The following is a 15511-nucleotide window of genomic DNA, read 5'->3' on the forward strand; positions in this document are numbered from 1 at the left end:
CATCTGGGTGAGGTCTAGTTCCTTGAACGAGAATGAAATATTAAAATGCCATCCAGATGACTAGATGCATATCCACATTATCATGCAAATTGTCACAAGGTATATTTTTCCTTTTTTTTTTTTTTAGACGGAGTTTCGCTCTGGTTACCCAGGCTGGAGTGCAATGGCGCGATCTCGGCTCACCGCAACCTCCGCCTCCTGGGTTCAGGCAATTCTCCTGCCTCAGCCTCCCGAGTAGCTGGGACTACAGGCACGCGCCACCATGCCCAGCTAATTTTTGTATTTTTAGTAGAGACGGGGTTTCACCATGTTGACCAGGATGGTCTCGATCTCTTGACCTTGTGATCCACCCGCCTCGGCCTCCCAAAGTGCTGGGATTACAGGCTTGAGCCACCGCGCCCGGCCTTATTTTTCCCTTTCTTAAACAGATAATATTTTCGAACAGAAAGTAAGAAAGTAAATTTGTAAAGGCAAAAGAAAATTTTTAAAAAGGTAAAAACAAGATACATTGGATTTGCATTGCTTATCTTTTTATAGTCATATCTTATGATTAAAATTATGAATTGCAAATGTTTTAGTGTCTATCACTTTGTAAAAGAAAAACAGATACCAACAGAAAGAGCAAAATCTACCTTGAAAAGGAAAAATATGAATTCAGAATATACTGTTTTTTATAAAAGACATTACATACAAACTAAGAACATTCTTTGATTCAACATTTCCATATGGCAAATATTATTTTTTAAAGTTATGTGCCAGCTCTCTGTAAAGAATAAGTATAACTTTATTTCACCCCTTTAAAATTGTGAATATATTTTCTTGGGGGGGGTTGCATTGTTAAATTTTTGGCTCTCATATGTGTAAATTCAAACTCAAAAACCTTTTTTTCTCCATAAAGAAACAAAAAGAATGGCATTATTTTTAAAAATAGATTTTGCAATCTCAATCACTTATTCCTGAATCCATATTTAAATTGCTACAGTATTTATTTACAATTAACTCCAGGATGTGTTTCAGAGGTAACTAATTCATTAGCACTACTGAAGACCTTGACACAGAGCGGATAGTTTAAAATATAATCAGCAAAACAAAACAAAATTAAGCTAAAATCTTTTCAGGGTCATGTTATTTCTGAGCTTGTCATTAGCGATGGATTTTTCTTAGTGTTGACTCAACAAACTTACTAAATCATTAACACTTACTAAATGCCAGTTAAAGTGATTAATGTCTCCCAAATGGTTCCATCAAATTTTTCAGCAGAGAAGTGGCAAAATAAAATACAATTTTATTTTGTATTCGTTACTACCATTGATCTTATTTCTAAAAAAGCTGGAATTACTGACTTTTAGTAAAAGCACTACTGAAGAATTATAATGTCAATAATTTTTAATGAAAGCACAGAAGTATGCAATAACTGTTGATCTATCCAGGGTAATAATCAAGAAAAAGGTACAACATTCTACCTGAGGAAAGTTTATATTTTACTTCAGAGTGCCTGGTGAAGGAATTAGCAGAAAAACAGTAAAACCTGGGCTATTACTGAATCCTATATACAACCTGGATTCGAAATAGTTAAGATTCAATTATCTGAATATCACGTACCAATTATGAAAGACTGCAGTCCCAATTTTAAGTGACATTACCTTGCAAAAACAAAATGAAGATTCTGCTTTAATATGATCAACTACTTGAAAAAGCAAACTCATTCCTTAAGAATGCTAATTTACAGAGTCAAATGCAAAATCCTCTTATTTTGCTTACTGCTTCACATCATTCATTTAGTATGTATTTATTGAGCACACTTCAGGCACCAGTCACTGTCCCATTGCTGGCACCCACTGCAGACCCATGTGACAATCCTCTGTAATACTGTAGAGAAAAGATGGTGAAATATTTTCTCCTTCAGTCTCTCTGCCTTTCAATCTATACCCTAAAGCTTATTTGCCAGATATTCAAACACTTAATCTTAATGACGCCATTCCATAGCACAAAATTTTTCATTGATTTCCATCATCTACAGAAAGAAATAGAAAACATATCCATAATAGTTTAAAACATTCTATTGTCTGGCTCAAGCCTAATACAATATTTTCCTCTTTGTAGTTTTGCAACTGCTCTTCAAGTACTTGCAAGTCCATTCAGTCTGTTACCCAATAATACTTTCCCACCCTTTTACTTTGGTTTATATGCTTTCTTCTTCCAGGACTGTCTCTATTTCCAGGTCTTCAAATCCTCCCAATTCTTCCAGAAAACTAAAGCAAGTGGAAATTTTAATTAAAAAAAAAATTTACCGAAAGAAAATCAAGGTAGTAGCACAATACAGCCCAGTTTCTCACAGAAGACTTTATTCACAAAAGTCTTTTCTTATTCTGCTTAATGATACTGTTCATTTTAAAAATTCAACTAAGTATATTATACACAGAAACACACAAATCATACAGGCAAAGTTAATAAATTTTCATAAACACAGAAAACACCATTCAAAGAAAGAGAACATGGTCAGCAAGCCAAAGAGCCCCTTTCCTGTCCTCTCTCAATCACTGCACCTCCCAACACTAATTCTGTACTGACTTCCAGCAGCACAGATATGTTTTACTTTCTTCTTGGCATAAATACAATCATACAGTTTATGCTGTTTGGTATCTGGCTTCTTCCACTCAACACAACACATATGGGATTCCTCCACGTTATTGGGTACAGCTGCAATTTATTTATTCTTATAACTATAATGCAGTCTATTATGCAACTATGCCACAGGTGAGTAATTCATTCTATGTTGATGGATGTGTGAGTACTTCTAGTTTGTGACTATCATGAATAGGACTGCTGTGAATATTTTAATTCATGGCATTTCATGAACATATATATGCATTTCCTTTGGGCATGCAGCTATTTTTAAACTGTCTCATTGGCCACATCAGACTATAAGCAATGTCTCTACTTGCTTTTTTTCTCAGCATCTTGGCTATGATATTCATGTAATAAATATAAATAACTATAACTTAAATATGTTGGTGTATAAAATCTATCAGAAAATACCACCTAATTTAAAATGAGATATATTAGTTATTATTGTTACTATTTTAAATAATCTAGATCATCATCTTAACAAAAAGCAAGTATTTCACTGGATGGCACTGATTTTCCTCACTGACCCTGGGGAAGGTCAGTCATCTTGTCCTAATTGCTGTATTTTCAAATCCAACCAACAGAGTTAAGAACATAAAAACAGCAAAGAAATTCCCATAAATTAAGCAATAAATACGTTAAGAGCCACAAGACAATATAGTATATCCTAAATACAAAAGTCCATGTACTTTTTTAAAATGAGCAAATCACCCAATGAAGCTGATTGTGGTTCCCATAAGACTAATAAAGTCAGTGTATGGCTCTCACTAAAACTGAGACTTGTGCATCTCCACATGGCTCAAGAGACCCAAGAGAGATACTGTAAATTTTTCCACTTGCAAAGGAAAAACGGGCAATGAATTTTGCTAGTTTTACCACCAGATTCAAACGTGCTCTAAAAATGTTCAAGGGTAGCCAGTCCTTATTTACAATAAGTCACGCTTAACACCAGACCCAAGCTTTTCAAGTTTTAAATTTAGGCTTAGATTTGTGACCATTCATTATCACTGCTGTAGTTAAAAATGCTGTGAGGAGCCGAGGTAAATCCATTATAAAGTACACACCTGATCTTTTAGCATTTAGCATAAAACCACAAACAGGTTCCTTTGAACTGCCTTATCAGATGCTACAGCAGATTTTAATCAGATCTGAGTAGTCCTCCAACTGAACTCTCCCTATTACATCTTTCATAAAATGACTTGATAAGCTTAATTTTTCTCACGCACCACTTCTGCTGGGGACCACTCCCATTGTATTTGAGGTTTCCGAAAACAGAACCAATTATACGATTTTCTTTTCTTTTTTTTTTTTCTTTTTTTTTTTTTTGAGACAGTGTTTCGCTCTCATTACCCAGGCTGGAGTGCAATGGCACGATCTCGGCTCACCGCAACCTCCGCCTCCTGGGTTCAGGCAATTCTCCTGCCTCAGCCTCCTTAGTAGCTGGGATTACAGGCACGCGCCACCATGCCCAGCTAATTTTTTGTATTTTTAGTAGAGACGGGGTTTCACCATGTTGACCAGGATGGTCTCGATCTCTTGACCTCATGATCCACCCGCCTCGGCCTCCCACAGTGCTGGGATTACAGGCTTGAGCCACCGCGCCCGGCCCCAATTATATGATTTTCAAGATCACACACAAAAGTCAAAATGTTTGATTTAACAAACCAAAAAGGATCTGCCGAAAGGCATATCAATAGTTTAGCTTTTGATAATATTGTAAAGCATGGGTTTAACACTTACTAGACAGTCCAGAAAAATACAAATAACCTAGAAAATTAAAAATAAATTTAAAATGCTTAAAATGACCTTCTGACCACCTAAAAAATGCAGGGGACATAAAAAGGATATGGTTATTTACATTTCTACTTTTATTAAAAATTTTATTTTCCTTATGCTCACTTACTTCCTTAGATGATATATCCAATTCCTTGGTCTTCTGTAAGAAAGGCAGACTTTAAAAAAGTCCTCCCTTCCAGATATCTTGCTTAACACTCTGCCTATATGTTTCTAGATGTTTTATCAGCATAAGAAATAAAAATTTAAATATGAGGAAGCATCAAAGGAAAAACAAAGACAAAAAGGAGGTATTTTTTCAATTACGGATTAAGAAATCATGAAAGGCCTAAAACTAAGCTTACTAATTCACTATCCACAACGATTAGGAAAAGTTCAGTGTTCCCAGTGAAGCAACTGGAAATCAAGAAAATAAGTAGGTGTAAATGTCAAAGTTGCTTGCATTGTTTCTGGGTTGAAGCAGTCATAAAACTTTTCTGAGAAACAACTCATACTGAAACTTGCTATTAGCTCAACTCAGTGTGTGTGCACTCATTTGTGTGTGTCAGTCACCTGTGTATTGAGGTTAGGAAGAGATCCTGTTCGGACACATGTACTGATTGGTAACTTTGGTTCATTAGGAATTTGTTAACTCTTCTGTTACCTGGATATTCTTGCTTGCAATTTAGCAAATCTCTGGAAATTGGTCAAGTTACAATTAATTCCTCCTTTTTCTGCGAAGACATAGGAGTGATAGGATGTCTGTATTGTTCCTGTTATATGGTCAAGTGAAGCTTTGACAATTTTATCCTAAGACATAATATGTGCATGGTATAACAGAAGGAAATGTAAAAACATAATTATATAAATTTATTTATATGTATGTATCTGCCCTGAAAAGTATGTATGCCTGGTTAACATTGAGTACATACTCTGAGTACAATGGTCTAGAAGAATTGAGTACATACTCTGAGCCAGACAATGGTCTAGAAGTTTTACACACTTTTTCTTTTTTCCATTTAATCCTTTATCAATATCTCCTGTTAAATCTTCAAGTCCTCTTTCTTTTACTCCAGACAGTTGGTGTCAGCTATCTGGTATGACAACATCTTGTCTCTCCCAGTAGTTTCTGTCCTGGGCTTCTGTATCAGAGCTGGGAGGGTCTCTTATGGAAATATTCTGATACACATGTGCAAACCTACATATGCAACCGAGGGAACACTTTTATGGGCCAACCAAGAATGGGAGGTTTTATGTAAATACTCCTCCCCTCCTTAATCCCTTGGAGACAATTCTATAATGCAGTCTGCACAGTCCTTAAAAAACCTGCAACAGGGCCAAGCCCCAGTGTCCACAGCCATGAACAGCTCAGAACAAAACCTTGGATTAGGTTTTCCTTCCTCCCTGTTTCACCTGCTTCCACTCCTTGAGATCCCTTTGCAATGCAAACCACCTGCACCCAATCCCTTATCTTAGGCTCTTTGGGGGAAACCCAGGCGGAACAAATGACCCAATAAGGAAGGTACTGTATTATCTCCATTTCGAAATGAAGATCCTGATGCGCAAGGCGGTTAAGTTGCCTAAAATCACACAGTAAGTACTGACACCTGGATATGAATCCAGCCCACAGCCATGTACAATTTACCATGAGAGAGTATTGCTTCTCCAGCTTCATTAGAACCATATAGATGAAGGAGGACACTCCCCAAGAGGACCATGCTCCCTGCAGAAGGCAGATATGCTGGAATGCCAAGTGAATCAAGCAAACACATGCACATCTGCATAAAACAGCCATGCAAATCCACACAACCTTCTCTTTTTCTGCTATGTCAACTTCAAACCCAACCACTCATTTCGTTTCAGAGCCTGTACTACTGATTATATTAGAAGTAAAGAGACCATAAGGTCTGATACAATCATCAGCAAAGATTCCTCCTTTTTCACTTCTGTCTTCATTCTACTGCCTAGGGGCGTAAAGCCAAGTTCCACCCTAGAGACATACCTGTTCATTGACACAAAGCCTTAGAAACCCAGCCACACACCTTGGTGCTCAGCATAATACCCTTCCATCTAGTGACTTGGGGACCAAAAGTATTTTGCTAGAGTAACATAAAGTATTTGAGCAAATAAACCAAAAACTGGTATTTTAAAAAGTTGGATGTAGAAAGCATAGGAGTTACCATTTATTGAGTACTTATTTTATACATGTCAGGGTATGTAAAAAACTGGAAAACACTTATTTTAAAGGTATCTTAGTTACATTTTCAATTATGCTTTTTGCAGATATTTATTCCAGAAGTACCTTTAAAATTAAAGCAATGAGTCCAATTATAAATAATCTAAAAAATGCAACTGAGTACCTTACTGCAAAGCTGTGTATTAGTAACTGAGTACAACTTAGTGTCCAGTGTCTCAATTTCTATTTGTTGTATTGTCTATGCGTACCTAGCATAAACTCTTGGGGGATAAGGCCCTTTCAAGCAAATAACATGTTGGAAAGAATTTTTCTTTCTGTGGTTGCCAGACTGTCCCAGTATGTAAAACCTATAAGCTTTGGGTATAAAGCTGGATGATGCAGAAATGATTGAATTCAGCAGTTTAATCTAGGTACTGATACTCTCTGGAACATTTAAGGGTATAACTGACTTTAGGCTATATTTTAAAGGGGTTACTGGATTTGTTTTCTTTTGTTCCCACAGAGCTCCAACCACTGAATGTCAGTCTAGTCTTGATGCCATTATGCCCCAACATGAGGTGGCAGCCTGTCTCCTGACCACAGTACAGGTTGTACCTATCCAGCCTCATAATGAAAAAAGTTCGAGGCCATCTCTCCTGACACCTGGAGAATATGTACCCACTCAGACGGTGCGGCTTCTTTCCTATCTGCTGAGACTCACTGATGGAAGCACTAATTTTCCTGCAGGACCACACACCTTTTTGAGGTATTTCCACTCATCTGTCTCCTCCCACAATGTTCTCAAAAATTCAGCTCAAGTAGTGAGAAGCCATGACCCTTAACTCCTTTTTATTCCAGAAATCTTTCTAAAGGTTAAGAGCAACAACTAAAGAGCACGGCCTGGGTTCCCATCCTACTTTTCCCCACTCTCAGCTGTGGGAGCCTTGGGTATATTATTTAACCTTTCCCTATCTCAACTGTGCCTTTGCAAAACATTGGCCATAACATAATGCCTATCTCAGGGTTATAAAGAATAAATGAGATACATGTTAACTTGCTAAACACATTTTGTGGAAAATAGCAAAAATCTATAAATTTCAGAATCATCTGTGGCTTGGATCCAGGACCTTTATTTCAAGATCACACATTAGTGTATGCACGACTAACCTCGGTGTTTTCCTTTGTGGCTCCAATACACAATCTCCATTTCTGCCTATGTTTAGCTGCTCAGTTCAATTCAAAACAGGTCCCATAAAATAACTTTCTTCTCACTGTCTTAGAGTTAAGATTTTTCCCAGTCTATCTCCTTGACTTTACTCAGCTTTTATGTTTGATCTTCTCCATGTAGTATGTGTCTTACAATATCAGTCTTTTTCTCCCATTTATGTGCAATACGCTTAATTCACAATTCCTGCATCATTTATTCATTCTTTCAAAGATATCATCAAGTGTTTACCATATGCTAACTGGGAGAATAGCAGGAAAAATAAGATAAAAACAACCCTATTGATATGTTGCCTTTTGTCACACAACACAAACTGGTAGTCTAAAAAGAAAAAAAAAATAGCACAGTATAAGAAAAATTCAGACCTTTTTTCCTGAGGGCTTAAAAAGTACAAAGAGAAATTGTGTGACAAGTAAACCTTTTAAATCCCCCATCAACATCCTCTGATGAAACACTATCTTGAAACCAGACTGGTGCTTTAAAAAGGACATGTTCTAAGTAAAGCGAAGTTGTTTTTCAGAACAAAGTAGGGAAAATCGCCGATTTAAAAGTAAAAGAGCTTTAGTGAAAAGTCCATAGTTGTGAGGTATTTGCTTTACCACTCAGAAGGTGGAAGCTCTGCTGGGTAGAAACCGCCATTCTTTGAGGTCTGAGACTTCAGGCATCTCTCCCTCTCTCCCCTCCCATTCTTACAGACGCGGCCTCTCCATCACAGCTGCACATCGGTCCTCTCATTCCAACCAAACCACGGCGTCTCCCAAGTGGGAAAGCTGCTAATCAACATCCTTACGGCTTGTCATCAATCACACTGCAAATCACAAACTTGCTTCCTCAACCCGAGAACAAACAGTCCAGGTAGCCAACGAAATGAAGGTTCCTTCCAACCCTAAAGGAAATCTACCAGGTTTCAGTTCTTTCGCTTTTAAGACAAAAAATTAACTGAACACACGTGTTTTCTCACCATTCTCAAGGCAGAGACATGAGTGGGCAGAGTTGGGTTGAAGTTTTTAAATTCCTGCACAGCAAAGCAATTAATTGTGCCTAAGTTTGGAACAGTAAAATCGTCTGGAATGCACAAGGACGCAGAGCCGCGCGAGGCGCGAGGAGCAGGCAGCTGGTGGGCTCCGAGTCACAAAGGCTGCTGGGGCAGTACGCGAGCCAGAGTCACCACGGGCCCGGGTCCCAGGCCGCTGCCGTCTCACATCGCATCCGGTCCCAAGTCCAGCTGTCCTGCCCAGAGAAGCCCACCGGCACCGGGCACATCTCTGGGAGGGCGAGGCTGGGAGAAAGTGAGGGAAGACAGCGGGCGCGCGGCGGGTTCCGGGAGGAAAAGAGCCAGGTTGAGGAGGCGGGGGCGCGCGGGTCACCTGTATTGTTGGAAAAGCTGGTCCGACTCCCTGAAGCCCTAGTTGAGCAGCATGTTGATGCCGGCCAGGGTCAGCTCCGCGTCCTGCAGCGGCGCCGCCGCCACGTCTGAATCTCCATCGTCCCACCGCCGGGCAGAGCCGGCCATGGGCGCGCGAGGCCCTGCGCTGGGCCGAGGCGAGGTCGGGAGCAGCTGCTGAGGCCCCGCGCGCCCCGAGAGGGCTCTACCTGCTGGAGCCGAAAGAAGCCGGAAGCAGAGGGGAGAACAGAAAAAAGGAAAGGAGGGCCTAAGAGGCGGGGGCGGGGAGGGAAGAGGAGGGAAGGGCAGCGGAGGAAGGAGCCGCCTTCGCTTCTCCCAGCCCCCGCCCCTTCCCCTCCGGGTCACGCCCTCGCCCACCGCCCGGGACTGCTCGGACAAGCGCACGCGAGCCCGGAGGCCTGCCTGCCCCACACTCCAGTGAAGGGGCTAGACCCAGGAGGCGGGGGGAGGGCAAGCCACGAAGGAAGGGCGCGCGTGCGGGTGTGGAAGGAAAGGGAAGGGGACGGGGAACTCCGCCCCGGGCCCCACGCGAGCGCGGTGCGCGTTGTCCACGTGCGACTGCAACCCCGCGCAGCCCGCGCCCGCGACCCTCGACTTCCTTCCGTCCCTGGGACCGCCCCCTAGGACCGACGCAGCCAATTCCTGAGGAGGTGGGCGGCGGGGGCGGGGCCTCTGACACCTGCTAGACCTCTCCCCGGAGCCCCGCACTTGGAACAGCCAGGGAGAGCCCCTGGATCTGGGTGCCACCCACTCCAGCCCGCCACCAACAGTAGCGCAATGAGGCAGGGGGAGAAATGGAGGCCTATATGCCCAAATATTTAAAAGTTATAAATTAAGTTGCCAAAGTGTGTTCTGTTCTCACTGCCAACTCTTCTTGCAAAGCTTTGGCTTTCACGTGACCACATGTTACAAAACATCAGAGGTGACTGAATGTAAACATCGCATAAGTCTCACTATTCTAATGATGGGCTGGTGATATCTGGATGCCTAATATTCTAGAGACAAGCAATTCATCAGTCATTTTTATGATTTTCCATAATTTTTTTCTCTAATTTAGCAAAATTCCTTAATACAGTGTTGCAATCAAGATTATGTTCTTAATGCCAAGTTACACAACCTTCTTTGAGTCGCTGTTGTTCTTAGACTGTAGTTTATTAATTTCAACTTGGAGTAACTTTGCTGAAGCATTTATAACAATTATTTTTTAAAATGAAAGTGAACCTCAGGTTTAGAAATAACTCATGATTTTTAAACATTATGTTATCTATTATCATGGGACCAATATGATAAATTATTACAGAAAAATACAAAATAATTTTGTCATATTAGTTGCTTTTATTTTGTAAATTGTACCATCCCTTATAAGAATATCTAAATCAATATCTAACCTTTATAAATATAAATTTTAGAGTAATATGAATACTGCCAATCCTTAAGTGTCATGTGTAACTGTTGCAAAACCATGCTAATTCTTGAGTACATCTATAACCACAAACTGGAACACTGACAGAAGCAAGGAAATGGACGATTCTCACCCTTGGGAAACAGTACACTGTAATGCAGGAATCACTGCATTCATGCTGTCTGAGAAGAAGAATTTGACAAGCTGACCTTTAAAAAAAAATCTAGGTTTTCTTAGATTTAACATATGTTCGTCTCAAACATCAGCAGTGTCACCATCCTTCCTGGCACTGAGAGGCTGTAATCTTTTGTTTTTAGGACATTGAGCTAAAGATAAGAAGAATTCCCTGGAGCCTGCATGGTGTCAATCATAAGAATGGATGTTGAGGGTTATGCACCCCACTGAGACATCATTGAATGACAAATCCCAAGTGACAGAGGTGCCCGTATGTTCTTTAATAAATTTATGCGTGTGTGTGTGTGTGTGTGTGTGTGTGTGTTTTGATGGGCAGGGCCCTCATACACAGGTTGTAGGTACTGTACTGTTCATTGAGGCCCAAAAGCTGGCGAATGGGGAAAATAACCCACATGACGCCACTGCCATGGAAGGGGCCCCTGTCCACACACTGCCAGATGTCCCCTGACAACATGCACTTACAGGCTACTGGAATTTTGGATGTGTGGAACCATTCACCAGATCCCTGAAGCAGTCTAGTCAATAAGGGGGAGAAGCCAAGAGCAAAATACCAGACATAGGAGATAGCCTGCACTTCTCCAACTGGGAAAGACAGCCAAGCACAGTCCTGTAGGTCTGTATTACTGGGAAGAAAAAAAATAATTTCAAGTAATTGATGACACTATGGACATTGTATACAAGTTGCTGTTGAGGCCCTGCAGCTGAGGATGGGGGGTGGTGTGAGCAAAGTCAGAGCACTATTTGTGGGGCTAATTCTGTCTCAAGAACCTCACACAGTCCGTTTTGCAGTCAAGGAAATTTAATTGTTGAACAACTAAGGCAAGGTCCAATGCAACTGCCTAGCACCCCACAATAGGCAGGGGAGGGGTAGCATGGATAGAGAGATAACTCTACCATGTAATATACACCAGATATATGCAAAATTGGATTTAATCAGGTACCAAAACAGTTATACTAGCATCATCATCATGAAGGGACATTTAAAAATATTTGCCTGTGGTGAGGGATACAAAAAGTTTCAAAATGGGCCCCCAAATCCTGAAGGAAGAGAACATGTGAACTCGTAATGCTGTGGCAGCTGTAGCTGGCATTGACACCCGCCCAGGGTTCACCTTGTAAGGAAGAATTAAGGCTGTGTTTTCTTCACTTGATAGAAATGGTAGATTATAAAGGCAGAGAGGGAGATCTAAGAAGTCATGGTGCAAATCGCCTACAAAAGGAAGGAAAATCTAGATTAAAGGGCACCACACACTTGACATTGTGATATTCTCAGCACCTTCCTGCAAAACTAATGCAGTCTTCAGTGCACTTGACTTCAGCCAAATATGATTTACCCAAATGTTTCCTTTGGAAGTTGAGAGACAGAGTGGAAAGAAAGGAGAAAAAAAAATAAAAGAAAAGCTAGCGAGTGGGGAAAATAACCCACTTCCTTTCTGCAGTGAGTGTTGCCAGTATTTTGTGGTTCTTCATGTGATTTCATTATGAAGATGAAACTTCAATTTCAAATGATTAGTAAAAGAAGTTTTAGACACGTGTGTTACCTTTTATAAGGTAGATTTTTTAAAATAAGGTGTTGTGGTTGCAAATGACAGAAAACCTGACCCAAACTGTCTCAGAAAAGCAAATTTATTGATTGGTATGGAGCGATTTTACAAAATGATGCTGTATCCCTGGCTTCAACACTAACTAGATTCCAGTTCCTTCTCTTCACCTCTTAGCTTTGCCACTTTGGTGTTTAATGGCTCTATTTTCAGACAGGGCTGCCTCTCCTGGTCCCAAAAGGCTTTTGGAAGCTCCCAGAGCTACATATTTGCTGGATACATCCAGCAGGGAGACGCTGCTTCTATAACAGCTTAACCAAAATCTCCTAATTGAATCTCACTGGCTTTGATTGGCAAGAGTGTAGTCAGGTGCCCATTCTTATCAATTAATGTGCCTAGGAGGGTCAGATCACTCCAACTGCATTAAGCCAGTCAGGGTCTGCTCCAGGACCTGGATGGGTAGAACCTCTTTTACCCAGACTACCTAGGTGGAAAATCTCAGCTCTATTAGGAAAAGAGAGGAAGGGAATGGATATGAAAGAGACAATCAACAAACACACCCTATCTTTGCCTTTCTGAACACATTTTGAATTTTTGGATTTACATTCATTTTTGTTTTGTTTTTTGTTTTTCTTGAGACAGGGTCTTGCTCTGTTACCCAGGCTGGAAAGCAGGGGTGAGATCATGACTCATGGCAGCCTTGACTTCCCAGTCTCAAGTGATCCCCCCGCCTCAGCCTCCTGAGTAGCTGGAGCTATAGGCACGCACCCAGCTAATTTTAGTATGTTTTGTAGAGATGATGTTTGGCTATGTTGCCCAGGCTGGTCTCAAACTCCTAAACTCAGGTAATCCACCCACCTCGGCCTCTTAGAGTGTGAGATTACAGGCATCAGCCACCCATGCTTGGCTGGGAATTATATTTTAAATGCATTCAAAGAATAAAGTACCACAAGAAAACCTTACTGTGTGTACTTTGGTTATATTACAATTTTTTGGTGATGCTAACAGTCATGTCTTCATGGATCTTTTTGTAAATCCATACTATCCGTTGAAATAAATACAGGTTCCCAAAATGTCTGGAATTCTAAGAAGAAAGACAGCAGAGAAATTCATGTCACTATTTTTATGTTGTGCTAGCTTTACCCATTCAGCTCTTCTACTGAAGGTGAAGTAAGTTTTAATTAACTACTTTTAACTAGAAGGCAAATCAGGTTAAGAGTGGCTATGTAAAACCTATTAAATTGTTTAGCCTAAAGCTGCCTCCTTACAGATTTTAGCCTAAAGATTTCTCCATACGTAGTGAACTGTAGTCTAACTGGATGCGTAAACAGACTGTAATGAACTCTTGTAACAAGTAGCCAAGTTTCAGCCAGTCAGAGCAGCCAACGGTTGAAACCATGGCTAACCCTGAGCTGTAACCAATCTGTTTCTGTATCTCACTTCTGTTTTCTCTATGTCACTTACCTTCTGTCCATAAATCCTCTCTGACCCATGACACCACCAGTTGCCCTGAACCTATTCTGATAGTAGGGTTGCCCAATTCTCCAATTGTTCTTTGCTCAATTAAACTCTGTGTTAATTTATCTAAAGTCTTTCTTTTAACAAACCACACAGCAGGTTCCTTCCTTTTCTGCTCACAGGTAGATCACTAGCTTGCCTTTGAGTAGGGGAACATAGTGGTGGGTCGGTGGGGTTCACAGGGCTGCTTTTGTAGTTGGATGTGTGTCTCTGAGAGGACATTCATGGCTGCCCTGGGAAACCACAGCAGTTACCAGGGGGCAGGAAACCATGACCATTTGGGCTGGATGCCTCCTCACCTGCCTTTCCATAAACCAAATAGCCATTGGAGTGCAGTACGAGTTTAAGCAGGTGTTTGCTAGAGAGCATTGTTCTGCTGCTATAGAGATTGGGGACAAAACCGGGGAAGAAAGCACTTGTCTCTCCTCCATGTGTTTCCTCCCCTTGGAAGCTTAAGCAGTGATCTCTTCTGCAGTAGTCCTTGATTGGGATGTGTCTTTGAGTGTGACTGCAGGTCCTCTGTTGGCCTTCAGACAGTTCTATTCTCTCTCCCCATTATGCCTTCCTTCAACCCATCTACTTCCTTTTCATTGATATTCCCTGCTTCCTGGATCTACTATCCCTCCTTCTTCCTTACAGAAATTAATCAAGTTTTCCTCTTCCTTGGTCCCTTCTCATAACTTGCACATTTTGCGGCCTCTGGTGAATGTCCATTACTTATCTTCTCTGTCTACTGACTTCCTCTGTAGAGGGAGAGGCTGTCTCTGGTTTCAAGACATGCATCTACTGAGTCCCTGGAGAGGAAAGTGGATGAACTCCAGTCCCATTGATAAGGGAAATGTCAAACGATACAGCAGGTTCCATTCAGTGCCCTGGTGGGTTTTCTCTGGAGTGTTTAAAACCAAATAAATCTTTCCAACACAATGTCTTTAACTTTTATTTTAGATTTGGAGGTACATGTGCAGGTTTGTTATATAGGTAAACTCATGTCATGGGGGTTTGTTGTACAGATTATTTCATCACCCAGGTACTAAGCCTACTGCCCAATAGTTATTGTTTCTGATCCTCTCCCTTCTCCCACCCTCTACCCTCAAGTAGACCCCAGTGTCTGTGGTTCCCCTCTTTGTGTCCATATGTTCTCATCATTTAGCTCCCACTTATAAGTTAGAACATGTGGTGTTTGGTTTTCTGCTCCTGTGTGAGTTTGCTAAGAATGATGGCCTCCAGCTCTATCCATGTCCCTGAAAAGGACATGATCTTATTCTTTCTTCAGGGCTGCATACTATTCCATGGTACATATGTACCACATTTTCTATATGTAGTCTACAGTTGATAAGCATTTAGTTTGATTCCATGTCTTTGTTACTGTGAATAGTGCTGCAATTGAACTATTGTGTACATGTGTCTTTATAAAGAACTGTGTACATGTGCCTTTATGATAGAACAATTTATATTTCCCTGGTTATATATCCAATAATGGGATTTCTGGGTTGAATGGGAATTCTGTTTAGTTCTTTGAGGAATGGCCACACTGCCTTCTACAACGGTTGGACTAATTTACACTCCCACCAACAGTGCTATAAATAATATCTATTTAGATGCCCCATTTTTATCTAAACAAGAAACGTACTTTCCTTCTATTCATGTA

The 15511-nt window shown here is 40.8% G+C and overlaps 1 long non-coding RNA gene across 2 annotated transcripts in view; it reads right to left on the reverse strand.

Moving 5' to 3' along the window:
* Positions 1-9903, reverse strand: part of LOC116559536 — a 30961-nt gene extending 21058 nt beyond the window's left edge. For both annotated transcript variants that reach the window (XR_004272504.1, XR_004272503.1), the window contains exon 1: positions 9170-9903. This is a non-coding gene — a long non-coding RNA (uncharacterized LOC116559536). The remainder of the gene's footprint in view (positions 1-9169) is intronic.
* Positions 9904-15511: the final 5608 nt, after the last annotated feature.

Source organism: Sapajus apella, unplaced genomic scaffold, assembly GCF_009761245.1.
Source record: "Sapajus apella isolate SASKATOON/1434 unplaced genomic scaffold, GSC_monkey_1.0 scaffold23, whole genome shotgun sequence".
NCBI lineage: Eukaryota > Metazoa > Chordata > Mammalia > Primates > Cebidae > Sapajus > Sapajus apella.